This window comes from Mustela lutreola, chromosome 7, assembly GCF_030435805.1.
Source record: "Mustela lutreola isolate mMusLut2 chromosome 7, mMusLut2.pri, whole genome shotgun sequence".
NCBI lineage: Eukaryota > Metazoa > Chordata > Mammalia > Carnivora > Mustelidae > Mustela > Mustela lutreola.
Genome location: NC_081296.1, coordinates 76,968,763 through 76,981,285, shown reverse-complemented (window position 1 = coordinate 76,981,285; position 12,523 = coordinate 76,968,763). Strand labels below are relative to the sequence as shown.

General features: G+C 46.0%; 1 protein-coding gene across 2 annotated transcripts in view; it reads right to left on the bottom strand.

Annotated features, from left to right (window-relative positions):
* Positions 1-12,523, bottom strand: part of TMOD2 (tropomodulin 2) — a 75,888-nt gene that overhangs the window by 45,756 nt on the left and 17,609 nt on the right. Inside the window, exon 2 of one of the 2 annotated variants that reach the window (XM_059181553.1) lies at positions 9,602-9,669. The gene's annotated coding sequence lies outside the window, so the exon portion shown is untranslated. Of the gene's footprint in view, positions 1-8,726; positions 8,875-9,601; positions 9,670-12,523 lie in introns of those variants that run through there. The other variant, XM_059181551.1, reaches the window with a different exon arrangement.

The window sequence follows — 12,523 nt, the reverse complement described above, 5'->3', positions numbered from 1 at the left end:
ACTCTGTCTCGGTTTCTTGAGGCAATTCCTCTTCCTGCACTTGAAATGCTGGCATCCTCCATAGTCCTGTTTTATTATTATTATTTTTAAAGATTTTATTTATTTATTTGACAGAGAGACAGAGAGAGAGATCACAAGTAGGCAGAGAGAGAGAGAGAAGGAAACAGGCTCCCTGCTGAGCAGAGAGCCAATGTGGGACTCCATCCCAGAACCCTGAGATCATGACCTGAGCCAAAGGCAGAGGCTTTAACCCACTGAACCACCCAGGCACCCCCATGGTCCTGTTTTAGAATTTCTCTTCACACACTATCATTCTCCCTGGCAGAACTCACTGCCTCCAAACTTTTAACTATAATCCATATGTTAAAGACCCCCCAAATCCATATCTTTGTCCTAGACTTCATTCCTGAGGGCTAGATCCAAATATTTCCAGCTGCCAACAACTTCACTTGGCTCCCTCAAGCACCTCTGAGGACTCTCATCAACCAGGGAGCCATCCTTGACACCATCTTTTCCTTGTCTCCTCCCCCTCCCCATTAATCATCAAGTTCTGTCCTTCCCTAAACATGTTAGAATCCACCCACCAGACTTGTCTGCTCTGCCACATCCAGCCTTACCCACTCTCCATCCATTCTCCATGTAAATAGCCAAAGTGACCTTTTTAAACAACTTTGCCCCATTACTTAAAATTCTCCAGGGCTTCCCACTGCCTGGAGGATAAGAATCAGATTCACAGTCTGGCCCCTGTCCTCCTCATCAGCCTCATCCTGCACCACACTCCCCATCTCCTCCTGGCTCCAGCCTCCTGGACCACTTCCAATTCCGGGATTGTGCCTTATGCCGCTCGCTCTGCTCAGAGTACTAGTGACCCCCACCCTCCTTGGCCGAATACTGTCATATTCATCTTCTGGTCTCATGTAATCTTCAGTTCCTCAGGGAGGACTTGTTCAGACACCAAGACAAGATCTGGGTCACTTCTCTCCCCTGTGGCATACCCCTTGATCACTGCTCTTGACTTTATCACCATTGCTTGTTTTATCTCCATCTTCCTTGCTAATCTCTGGGAGGGTGGGGACTGTATCAGTTTTAGTCACTGTTATAATTCTGGCTCCCCAACACAAGTTTTTTTTTTTTTTTTTTAATTTACTTATTTGGGAGAGAGAGAGAGACAGAGACAGAGAAAGCGAGCACGGCAGTGGGGAGAGGGAGAAGCAGGCTTCCCACTGAGCAGGGAGCAAGACGCGGGGCTCCATTTCAGGACCCTGGAATCATAACCTGAGCCAAAGGCAGACAGTTTACCTACTGAGCCACCCAGGTGCCCCAACACAAGTCTTGACCCAAAGTAGGCATCCCACAAATGCAAATGAAGAAAATGAGCCCAGAGGTGAAGTGACCCCCGGTCCAGAGCTCATTCCACTATATGCAGTGCCTCTACTCTGTGTCATGGAAATTTTTGAGGCCACCTACGACCACAGAAATTGCTCCTCTTCCTTTTTTTTTTTTTTTTTTAATTTTTTTAATTTTTTTTAATAATTTTTTTTTTAAAGATTTTATTTATTTATTTGCCATAGAGAGAGAAGCGAGAGCAAGCACAGGCAGACAGAGTGGCAGGCAGAGGCAGAGGGAGAAGGAGAAGCAGGCTCCCTGCCAAGCAAGGAGCCCGATGTGGGACTCGATCCCAGGATGCTGGGATCATGACCTGAGCCGAAGGCAGCCGCTTAACCAACTGAGCCACCCAGGCGTCCCATCTCCTCTTCCTAAATTCACATTGCCTATGTCACCAATTTGTGTTCATCTCTTGGTCTCTCGTTATTTTTTCATGTTTGTTACATATATGGTTTTCTCTTCAACTATACCATGAATTCCCAGAGGACAGGGTCAACATGGTAATTCTTTATATTCTTAGGCTTTGCAAGCTCAGGTTTATATATTCATTCAACAAGTATCTGCTGAAAGTCCATGATTTCCAGATACCACTGGGACAACAGCAGTGAACTAAATAAATGATACCCTGTGCCTCAACCAAGTTTACAGTTTAGTAGGTCGAGTAGTTACAATAACATGTTAATACTATGTAACAGTACCTGTTAAGACAAATTGCATAAATGAGGGGGTGTCAAAGCCAGAGGGAAAAAAAAAGGAGTGCATCCTCCTGGAGCACAACTTTGACTTGAAGATTTGGGGGAGAGCCAATTACTATTGTTTAATACAAAATACAGACATACTGTGGAGAAGAATGTAGCATTCACAGAGCTTTTAAGGTCAAACTGCAGATTTCTGGCTCATGACTGACTGGCCTGCTATAGCTCCCGCCTGGGCCCCACAAGGGTTCACATCTGTTCTCTCCTCCTGTTGGCGATACCACAGTAGAAAGTCTGCACAAAGCACTGCAGCGGCGTCACCTCTAGCAGAGTGTCTGTCTCACGGCAAGCGCTCAGCAGGCAACATGCTGGAATGAAGCAAGTGCCCAGCAAGGCTTCCCAGAGTCCAGGTGGGAGTGTACACCAAGGCAGTTAGGAACACAGAAGACAGGAGTTAGGACTGGAGCTGAAGGTAGAATGCTTGGGCCCCCTAATAACTCTTCGGTTACCCAAAGACACAGTCTCTAGTAAGGAAAACAAGGGAGTATAGCTTTCTTTGCTTCAATTTCCATTGCCTTATTCGTGTAACTGCAGGATGAAAAAGGAAAAATCAGATACCACACCAAGTGGCCAGCCTTTGGCACAAAGACTTGGAACCACCGTCAAAACAAGCAGCCCTATTTATTAAACCCTGTCCAAACCAGAGATTAATTTTTGCAAAAGAGTAAACAAAAAATACTCTGAAAAACCCAGTGAAAAACTAGTGAAAAGTTTTTTAAACTGGCAAAACAGTGCCATAAGTTATGTCAGAGGATGTACATTTCTAGGAAAGCTACATAGGATTGCATACTTGGCAGGGGAGGGGGTATTGCCTGGAGAAAGGGGACTTGGGCTTCAACTATAGTGGTGATGATTTATTCCCAAGTAGTGATAGGGAAATGATAATTTATTATTCTCTATTATAAATATTTAATATTTCATAATTATTTTTAAATAATCAGGGAACCAAAGTGCATGAGGGCCATATCTATGTTTTTCTAAAATTAGTAAATTAGAACAAAATCAACATATCATCATATTCTCCAACAAGACATGAGTTTTTCCTATATATTTAATTCCTTTCTAGCTGTGGGTAAATACAAAATGTATACAAAACACACAGCCTATGTTTTAAAATCTAGCTATTTGGGTTTTTAAAAAAGATTTTATTTGAGAGAGAGAGAGAATATGTGTGTGTGTGTGTGTGTGTGTGTGTGTTCACAAGCAGGGGGAGGGGCAGAGGGAGAAGGCTCTCTGCTGAGCAGGGAGCCAGATGTGGGGCTCCATCCCAAGACCCTGGGATCATGACCTAAGCTAAAGGCAGACACTTAACTGACTGTGCTGCCCACCTGCCCCAAAATCAAGCTATTTGAAGATGGCCCAGTCATGTCTGTTTCTCTCTCTCTTTTAAAAAACCAAATGGCTCCTACCATATTCTGGGAGTACTTGCAGAGGATGAAGGACAGAGAATGGGGTGAGATAAGAAGGAATCTCAGGCAAAAAGTACGACAGGTCAATCGAAGGGAACAAGCTGAAGGGGGAATGAGGAACAGATCTTACCAGAATGAAGAGTTTGTATCTGAGACTATTAGGTCTTAACTTCCCAAACTTATCACACAAAAGTTGCCATGGCTCAAATTTTGCTTGAAAACAGTCTCCTTTTAGAACAATGTGCCCACCAGTGAACCACCCTCCTCCGGGTTCAGAAGACTTAAAGCAGGGGCCTTGGAGATAACCAGCCCTGGATGTGATCATTACAGGTCTGAGTGCAAGTGAAACTTCTCCAAGCCTCTGTTCCTTCCTCTGTAAAACAGGCTAAAGAGCAGTATTCATCTCAGAAGGTGGAGGTGATGCTTAATGTGATAATGTGTGCACTAGGAGCAATGCCTACACACAAAGACTTGGAAGCAAAGTCAAAATGAGCAGCCCTATTTATTAAACTGTGCCTAGTACAACACACATACAAACCCTCAGTCAAAGCCATTTCTCTTTTGTCCTTGGTCTGGGAATAGTCTTTCATTTGGGGTATCTGTTCCCTCTGTTATCCTTGTTAGGATCTGTTGAATAGAGAGAGGCAGCATCTTCTAAGAGCCCTGGGTCAGCGTTGCCAGGTGTAGTAAGCCACTATGTAGAGGCTGACCAAAGGAGGAGGAAGGTTCCCCCTTGGCAGGAAGCAGCCAAGAAGCTTCCAGATGGGGGCAGAAGCTCCTCAGCATGGAAGTCTGAGACTCTCTGCCCAGACTGCTACTTGGTTTCTCACTCTCTTGGCAGGTGCTACTTCTTGCTGCTGCTTGATCCCTTTGTCTGGCCCTATTCTGTTTTCTGAGGCGCTCCCATTTCCCAACTTCCATCTCCTTGCCTTGTACGTGGTTCAAGGCCTGTGTCCATTGGTTCACCCTGCCTTTGGAAGTTGATGGTTTCTCACATCTGGACCAGCACTATGGGTTCTCTACTTTTTGTCTTTTGATTCCTGTGCCCTTCTGGCTCCTGCCAGCTTATGTAGCCTTTGAGTCACCTACCTTGTCTCTTACTCTACCCTCTGTATTCCAGCCAGGTTTGATCAATGTTTTGCTGTGCCATACTGGTACTATGTGCAGCACCTTGACTCATGACTACTTATCAAGATGATATGCAAAAGACTTAGTGAATGGTATGGAATGGGCACTGCCCAGTCAGAATGGTTGTCAGCTCTAAACAACAGAGATGGCTCTCCCTGCATGTATGGGCTGAACAGCAGCCCAGCTTACCAGACTCTAGACCCCTCCAACTACTCTGATGAGAGGCCTCGTAGGGCTGGTGCCTCAGATTTGCCCCTTACTCATCTCTAGGCTTAGCACAGCTGGCCTTGTGTCCTGTTTCATGAGCTCCTATTACCCACAGTCCTAGAACTGACCTTCTCATTACCACTCCAACCAGAGGTCAATAGGGGAAACCTAGCAACATACTTAAAGAGAGGGGGTAGCATTGATGCTGAAACAGGAGGCAAAACGTAAAAGCAGAAATATGTATATTTCAGGTATAGCAAAAGTCTCTTTGCAGCAAAAGGCTCTGTATAAAACTGTGTTGTATCGTAAGAGTTGATTTTGTTTTCCTGGCCTGGCAACAGGAAGTCTTTTCTGCACATGCCTTCTAGGAACCTCTATGAACCACTTATAGTCTATAAGAAACCATTTTGGTGCGTGTGATTTACAAATAAAGACAATGAGAGGAAACCCTAAACCTTCTGTTCTGTCAAAAGTCTGGATCTGTTCTTTCCCCTAACACTCCCCTAACTCAAAATAAAAAGAACCACTACTGGGAACTTCCTTCTATATGGACATCTTGAATGTAGAGAGGAAAGGGACAGTGCTTTCAAGATGATTCTCGAGTAGAGCTAACATTTCAAAGGTTTGGGAATTATTAATGTTTTGAGGTTGGAGTTAGAGGATGCAGTATCTTTTTCTTTTTTTTTTCCTTCCTTTCTTTTGTTTAAAGTAGGCTCCACACCTAAATATGGGTCTTGAATTCACCACCCTGAGATCAAGAGATGCATGTTCTATCTACTGAGCCTACCAGGTGCCCCAGCGGATGCAGTATCTTACGAATAAATGATTGTGGGGCACCTGGGTGGCTCAGTGGGTTGAGCATCTGCCTTTGGCTCAGGTCATGATCCCCTGGTCCTGGAATCGAGCCCCATGTCAGGATCCCTGCTCAGTGGGGAACCTGCTTCTCCCTCTCCCTGCGCCTGCCACTCCCCCTGCTTCTGCTCTCTTTCTGTCACATAAGTAGATAAAATTAAAAAAAAAAAAAAAAAAGAATAAATGATTGAGAGTAGCCGAAACAAACCAAGAAAGGGAATTTGCCCTAAGCCCCCTCACACCTCCAATAGGATTTAAATCCTGGTAACTCAAAGCCACAGATTCACTGCGGCTGTGTGTCACTAACCTACTAGTTCTCTACAATTCTTTCTCTTTATATACTCTCTAATTTCATTGCTCCCTCCCACTTATTTTTTTTATTTTTATTTTTTTAAAGATTTTATTTATTTATTTGACAGAGCGAGATAGATCACAAATAGGCAGAGAGGCAGGCAGAGAGAGAGGGGGAAGCAGGGTCCCTGCTGAGCAGAGAGCTCGATCCCAGGACCCTGAGATCATGACCCGAGCCAAACGCAGAGGCTCCAACCACTAAGCCACCCAGGTGCTCCACTCTCTCCCACTTTAATTTAAAAAGTCCACACTTACTGAAAATACAAAAGAACATTACAACAAATACCTGCATACTATTCTCTTCAATTCGCTGTCATTTTGCCACATTTCCTGACCTTGCTCCCCCACCCTTAGACTTGTCCCTGAACTAGCTGAAAGTTGCAGCTATCACGACACATTTCCTCTAATACCTGCACCTCACACGAAGGAGGACAGTGTCCTACATAACCACAGCACCACTATTGTGCCTCAGAAAATGAAAAGTAATTCCATCATATTATATAATATATAGTCCCTGTTAACATTTTCCAATTGTCTCTAAATAATCTTATAGCAGGGGCGCCTGGGTGGCTCAGTGGGTTAAGCCGCTGCCTTCGGCTCAGGTCATGATCTCAGGGTCCTGGGATCGAGTCCCGCATCGGGCTCTCTGCTCAGCAGGGAGCCTGCTTCCTCCTCTCTCTCTGCCTGCCTCTCTTCCTACCTGTGATCTCTCTCTGTCAAATAAATGAATAAAATCTTTAAAAAAAAATAATCTTATAGCAATATATATATTGCTAAAGTATTATATATATATGTGTGTGTGTGTGTGTGTGTGTGTGTATGTGTTTATTTTTTTTCTTTTTCCTGATCTAGGATCCAAAGTTTATGCATCTCAAATTGTTGTCACACCACTTGAGTATTTTAATCTACAAAACCCCCCACCCTCCCAAATTCGACTTTCCAGTCTTTTTGGCAGAAACACTGCATAGGTGAAGTCATGATCTTATTGTATCCCAACAGGAGACTCTTAATAGATGCTGGTAAGCTTGATCACTAGGCTGAGGTGATGACCTCCTCATCTTTCCATTGTAAGGACACATATTCTCGAGGTAATCCATGGTGAGATAATCCTATTCTCCAACAACCTCTCACTCAAAGGTTTTGAACCCATGGATGAGTCCTTGCCTGAACTGGTTATGTTAGGGTTTGCTTAGCACTGGTTTTCTGGTTCTGGTATTCCTCATTGTGTATTATTCAAACAATGACCCATCAGTACTCATCCTCTCTTTCCTCAGCGCATATGCTCTCTGGTTATTTCTTGCTGGGGCTTTCCCCCATGTCTTTGCTGACCACATCTGACCACTTGAGCCCAGACTGGGGGAGGCATTTGCTTCTCCATTAACCCACCCACCTCATGACTTCACCTTCAGCAAATTAAAAAAGGAACACAAAGCAACCATGTTGCCCACCAACTTACAGCTCTGCGAACAATAAAGTGGCTATAATACATATTTATTAGGTTGACTGAAGAAAGTAGATAGAAAAAATCAGTTTTATTTTTTAAAAAAATCAGATTGCCAGAGCCCTGAAAAATCTTTCCTCCTTACTAGGGTAAAGCCGCTCGTTCTGTCACAATCAGGCTTTTTGTAATGGTGTTGAACAGACGCAATCTCATCTTTTCAGTCCCCTGATATGAGAATCTTGGAAGAACAGAGATTTAGAAATCCAGCATCCCAAACACCCCATTTTACATACATAGAGAGACTCAGGTCAAGGGGCTTGCCCAGAGTCCCTCAGCTCCTTAATGGTAGATATAGGACAGGAACCTGATTTGAAAAATACCTCCTCTGATGTTCTTTTCGTTCCCTTCCCAAGTGCCTTGTGATTTGGCTGTTTAATGGGCAAGATGATGCCGTAGCACTCGAGGCCTCTTTCAACGCTAATTTGCATTTTGCCTGCATCACCTTCCCACCTTGTAACGCTTTAAGTAAAAATTCCCATTAGGAACTTTTTATTAATATTATTATTTTAAAATCCATCTTCATTTCTGCAGATCAACAGGGACAATTTAGGAGGCTCAGGGAGCACAAGCTACCATGACTTTAACCAGGAAAAATAAAGGTCTCGATGACCTGCATCAGGCCGCTCCCCGATTGCCGCTTTCCCAGAGGCTGAAACGCCCCCACGAGTGACAGTTCCAGGGGTCGTAAGACTCCAGCCGGAATGCACCCTTCCCCGTCGCCCGCTGCAACGATGCGGTGACAGGCACCGGGCTCCAGGAGCTTGTCTAACAGTCACAGGAGAGGGGAAAGAGGGGAACAAAGCCCAGCGTGGAAAAACCCAGCCCCGCAGCGCGAGGAAGGCAGGAGACCGCGCCCTCACTGCAGCGGCCCGGCGGGCTGCCGAGGCTGCGGAGCCGCAGTGCGGGGCGCGGGACCCACACCCCGGGAGCGCCTCCCGCCCGCGCCGCCCCGCACAGCCCGCCCGGCCGCGGAGGGAGGCCACCTGCGGCCCCGGCTCTGGGCGCCCGCCGGGTCAGGCGCCGACGCAGCGGAGCATCCTCCAGCCCGCCGGGAGGGCGCGGCTACCCCCGCGCCGCGGGCCGGGGTATGCACACCGTGCCCCGCCCGGGCCTGCCCCCGCACCCCCGCGCGCTCACCCGTCCGTGCGCCCATCCCGTAGCCGGCGGTGCGGGCCGTGCGTCCGTCTGCCCCGAGGTAGCGGGCGGGGACCGCCGAGCAGCGGCGGCGCAGTGGCCGGGCAAGCGCGAGATCAACAGGCGGCTCCCGGCCGGGCGCGGCGCCGGGGCGCGCGGCGGCAGCGGAGCAGCCTGGGAAGCGTAGTTCGCGGCGGCGCGCCCCGGCCGCGCGGAGGCGGGACCCCCTACGGGGACCTCCCCTGCAGGTGTCCTCTCCCGGAATCCACGTCCCAACCCCGTCACCGCCCTGCAGGCGGCGAGGACCTCAGCCTTGGGAAAACGCTGTGCTGGCTCTTTTGAGAAGCTCGGGGCTGCGGATAGGGTGGGTGGCAAAGGCTTTTCAAGCCTGTGAGGAGCAGTTGGGTGAGTGAACATCTTTACGCGCAAGCCTTAAGATCTAGTTTTTACCGGCTGTACTGGGGCCTGGGGCGGGGACACGGGAAGGAGGAGTAGTTAGGGCAGGTGCCTGCAAGGAGGGAGGTAAGCAGGTGAAGTTGAGCGAGGCTGATTTAAAGTTTGGGGGTCAGGGTGTTGAAGAGCTCATGCACACGCAGTGGCTTCTATTAGGTGTTAGACTGGACAACGCAGCCTATGCCGAGTGTCGGCATCATCATCCGTAAAGTGAACTTAAAGCCTGAAGATATATTTTGAGGACTAACCCCATATTAGGTGCATATATGAAAGCAGCTGTGCTGGGCACTTAACACATCCGCAATGAAGTTTCTTCCTTGGGAGTTACAGGGGAGTTCTCGGGCACATGTCTTGCCTGGAAAGACCCACCTAAGTTAAAAATAGGTGAGCTTCATTGGGCTGGGTAGATAAATGTTAAAACCCACCTCGCGTTTAGCAGGTTCACTTCATCCCCGAAGGTTCTGAAATGTCCTCTCTGCCAGGTTCTTGGGAGCTGCGAAGATAGAGAAAATATGCCCTTGTCTCTGAAGCATGAAAGTGGGGTGGGGTCACACGGGACTAAGGCCGAAATTCCTGAAATACGTGGCATAATGGGATTATCTTTCAGAAGCTTTCTCTAATTAGATGTGCTCTCACTCCTTTTTGAACCCCTTTTGAATACTTCTAGCACAACTCTTATATATAGCATTTATCTGGACAGTTTAAGTATGTTGCCTTTTGTTAAGTAGCTGCTATGCAGTAGTTCACCTTATGATGAGATTTGCATCTTAGGGATGTGATGGAAGGAAAATAAACCAAAGGGATGGATATAATATTGCTGGTGTAATCTGCATGAAACAGTCAAAGGGTGAGTGCTTCATAATCTGGCATGACCCGTCAGTTATCATGTGGCAAAAAAAAAAAAAAAAAAAAAGAAAAGAAAAAAGAAAAACGCAGAGGAAAATCCATATTCAAAAATAATAACACAATTTTGCATTTGTGAAAATACTTTCCTATTTGTGTTCTCACTTGATTTTGGCAACAATCTGTGAGATACAGAGTAAGGCTTTTCCCCAGATTTCTAAGAGGTACAGAGAGGTGATACGACTTGCTCAAGGTCATCTAGTTGATTATTAAGCTGATCCCCTCTCCTTCCACCCTGCATATTCTCTGCTTCCCCAAAGAGGCACTCTCAGCACTCTTTCCTTTGTACATTTCAAACAGGGCCATGCCTTGCTCAGAAAACAGTTAATTCTCTAAAGCTCTTGGGACTAGTGGGATGAACAATGGCACACAGGAGGGGCTTCCCACTTTCCATGATGGTAATAGATTGTACCCTGGGCCTCTTCCCCAGAATGGCACATCTGATCTGGAAATAATGAAATGAGATGGAGGTATGAACAAACCCACTTAAATCACGCTTCCAGGTTTTCCTATCATTTGTTATTCCCAATGTCCTGGCAGATCTATAATATCTTTGACTTTTTCATGTTGTGCATTTATCACAAACCATAGCCTCTGTTAAATAAGAATGGAACTACTTACAAATCAAGCCAGCAGTTTTCCCAGAAAAAACTGATGGTAGGCATAAACTCAAATAAAGGAATTTTATTCATATCGAAAGAAAGAGTAGCAAAGGGTTGATATAAAGACAATACTCAGTGGTGTACCATCTTTCTTTTTGGTGTTCTTGTGGTTCTCCACAAGGAAAATGCCTGTGTGTGATGAAATGAATGGAGAATTACTTCAGATGCAGTCTGTGAAAGGTAGCCGGGACAGAAATGATTTCTTTTTCTTTCTTTTTTTTTTTTTAAAGATTTTATTTATTTATCCGACAGAGAGAGATCACAAGCAGGCAGAGAGGCAGGCAGAGAGAGAGAGGGGGAAGCAGGCTCCCCGCTGAGCAGAGAGCCCAATGCGGGACTCGATCCCAGGACCCTGAGATCATGACCTGAGCCGAAGGCAGCGGCTTAACCCACTGAGCCACCCAGGTGCCCCAGAAATGATTTCTTAAGTTAAAGTCATAGTTGGCAGTGAAAGCAAAGGTAGAAGAGCTCTGACGGTCACAGAGCCTTGTATGAGCTCCAGAAGGATGCTGACACCAAGCGAAAGGAAGTAAGTTATGAAAAAGATCTTCTAATTAAACTCTGTCTGTAGCATGAGGCCTAGAAGCTAGTAGGTGTTAACAGAAGGTAGAACACTTAACCTATTTATTTTTTATTTTTTTATTTTTTTTATTTTTAAAGATTTTTATTTATTTGTTAGAGAGAGAGAGAGATACAGAGCGCAAGCACAGGCAAACAGAGTGGCAGGCTAGAGGCAGAGGGAGAAGCAGGCTCCCTGCCGAGCAAGAAGCCCAATGTGGGACTCGATCCTAGGACGCTGGGATCATGACCTGAGCCGAAGGCAGCCACTTAACCAACTGAGCCACCCAGGCGTCCCAGAACACTTAACCTATTTTTAATGTTAAAACTTAATGGAAAGATATGATCAGTTTCAGTTTGTTTAGTTCTTTAAATCTAATACCTATGTCTAAAACTTTTCAAGGGCTAGAAGGACATCAGCCATGCCTAGGAAACTGAAACCTGGCAGCTGAAACCCATCATCATTTCTGGACCATATCTTGTACGTTTATTTATTTATTTATTTGTCAGAGAGAGAGAGAGCACAAGCAGGCAGAGTGGCAGGCAGAGGCAGAGAGAGAAGCAGGCTCCATGCCAAGCAAGGAGCCCGATGTGGGACTCGATCCCAGGACCCTGGGATCATGACCTGAGCCGAAGGCAGTGGCTTCACCCACTGAGCCACCCACGCATCCCCATATCTTGTAGGTTTAATTTTTGAACTTGCTTTTTCCAAAATGTTAAATTGAAACAGCTGGAGCTGGAGGAGACCTTACATATAATCTTATCTAGTGTCTTTGTGCAGGCAAGAAAGCTGATAACTCAAAAGTAAATGTCACTTGATAGAAAGTAAAAAATTCTGTATGGCACTTATAATGAAGTATTTGTGTTATTCACAATGGACTGTGTAGCATAGCTCATTAGGAACATGAAGCAGATACTGTTGCTTGCCCACTCAACATCCATTCACCCCTCTTCTTCTTTGCAGAAGCCTTTATAGGTGTTGACCCACCAAGGAAGGTGATCCTATTACCATCTCAGAGGTACACTCCTAAACTACCATGGGCAAGGGGAATAAGATCCTCTTGGCTGGCTAGTGAGAGGTTAGGGGTGGGCATATGACCCAGTTTTGTCACTGAAACCTGAGGAGGTGTGTGCTGAAAACCTTCTGGGAAAGATTTTTCTTGCTCTTAAACAGAGACATACAGGGCACCTGGGTGGCTCAGTGGGTTAAACCTCTGCCTTTGG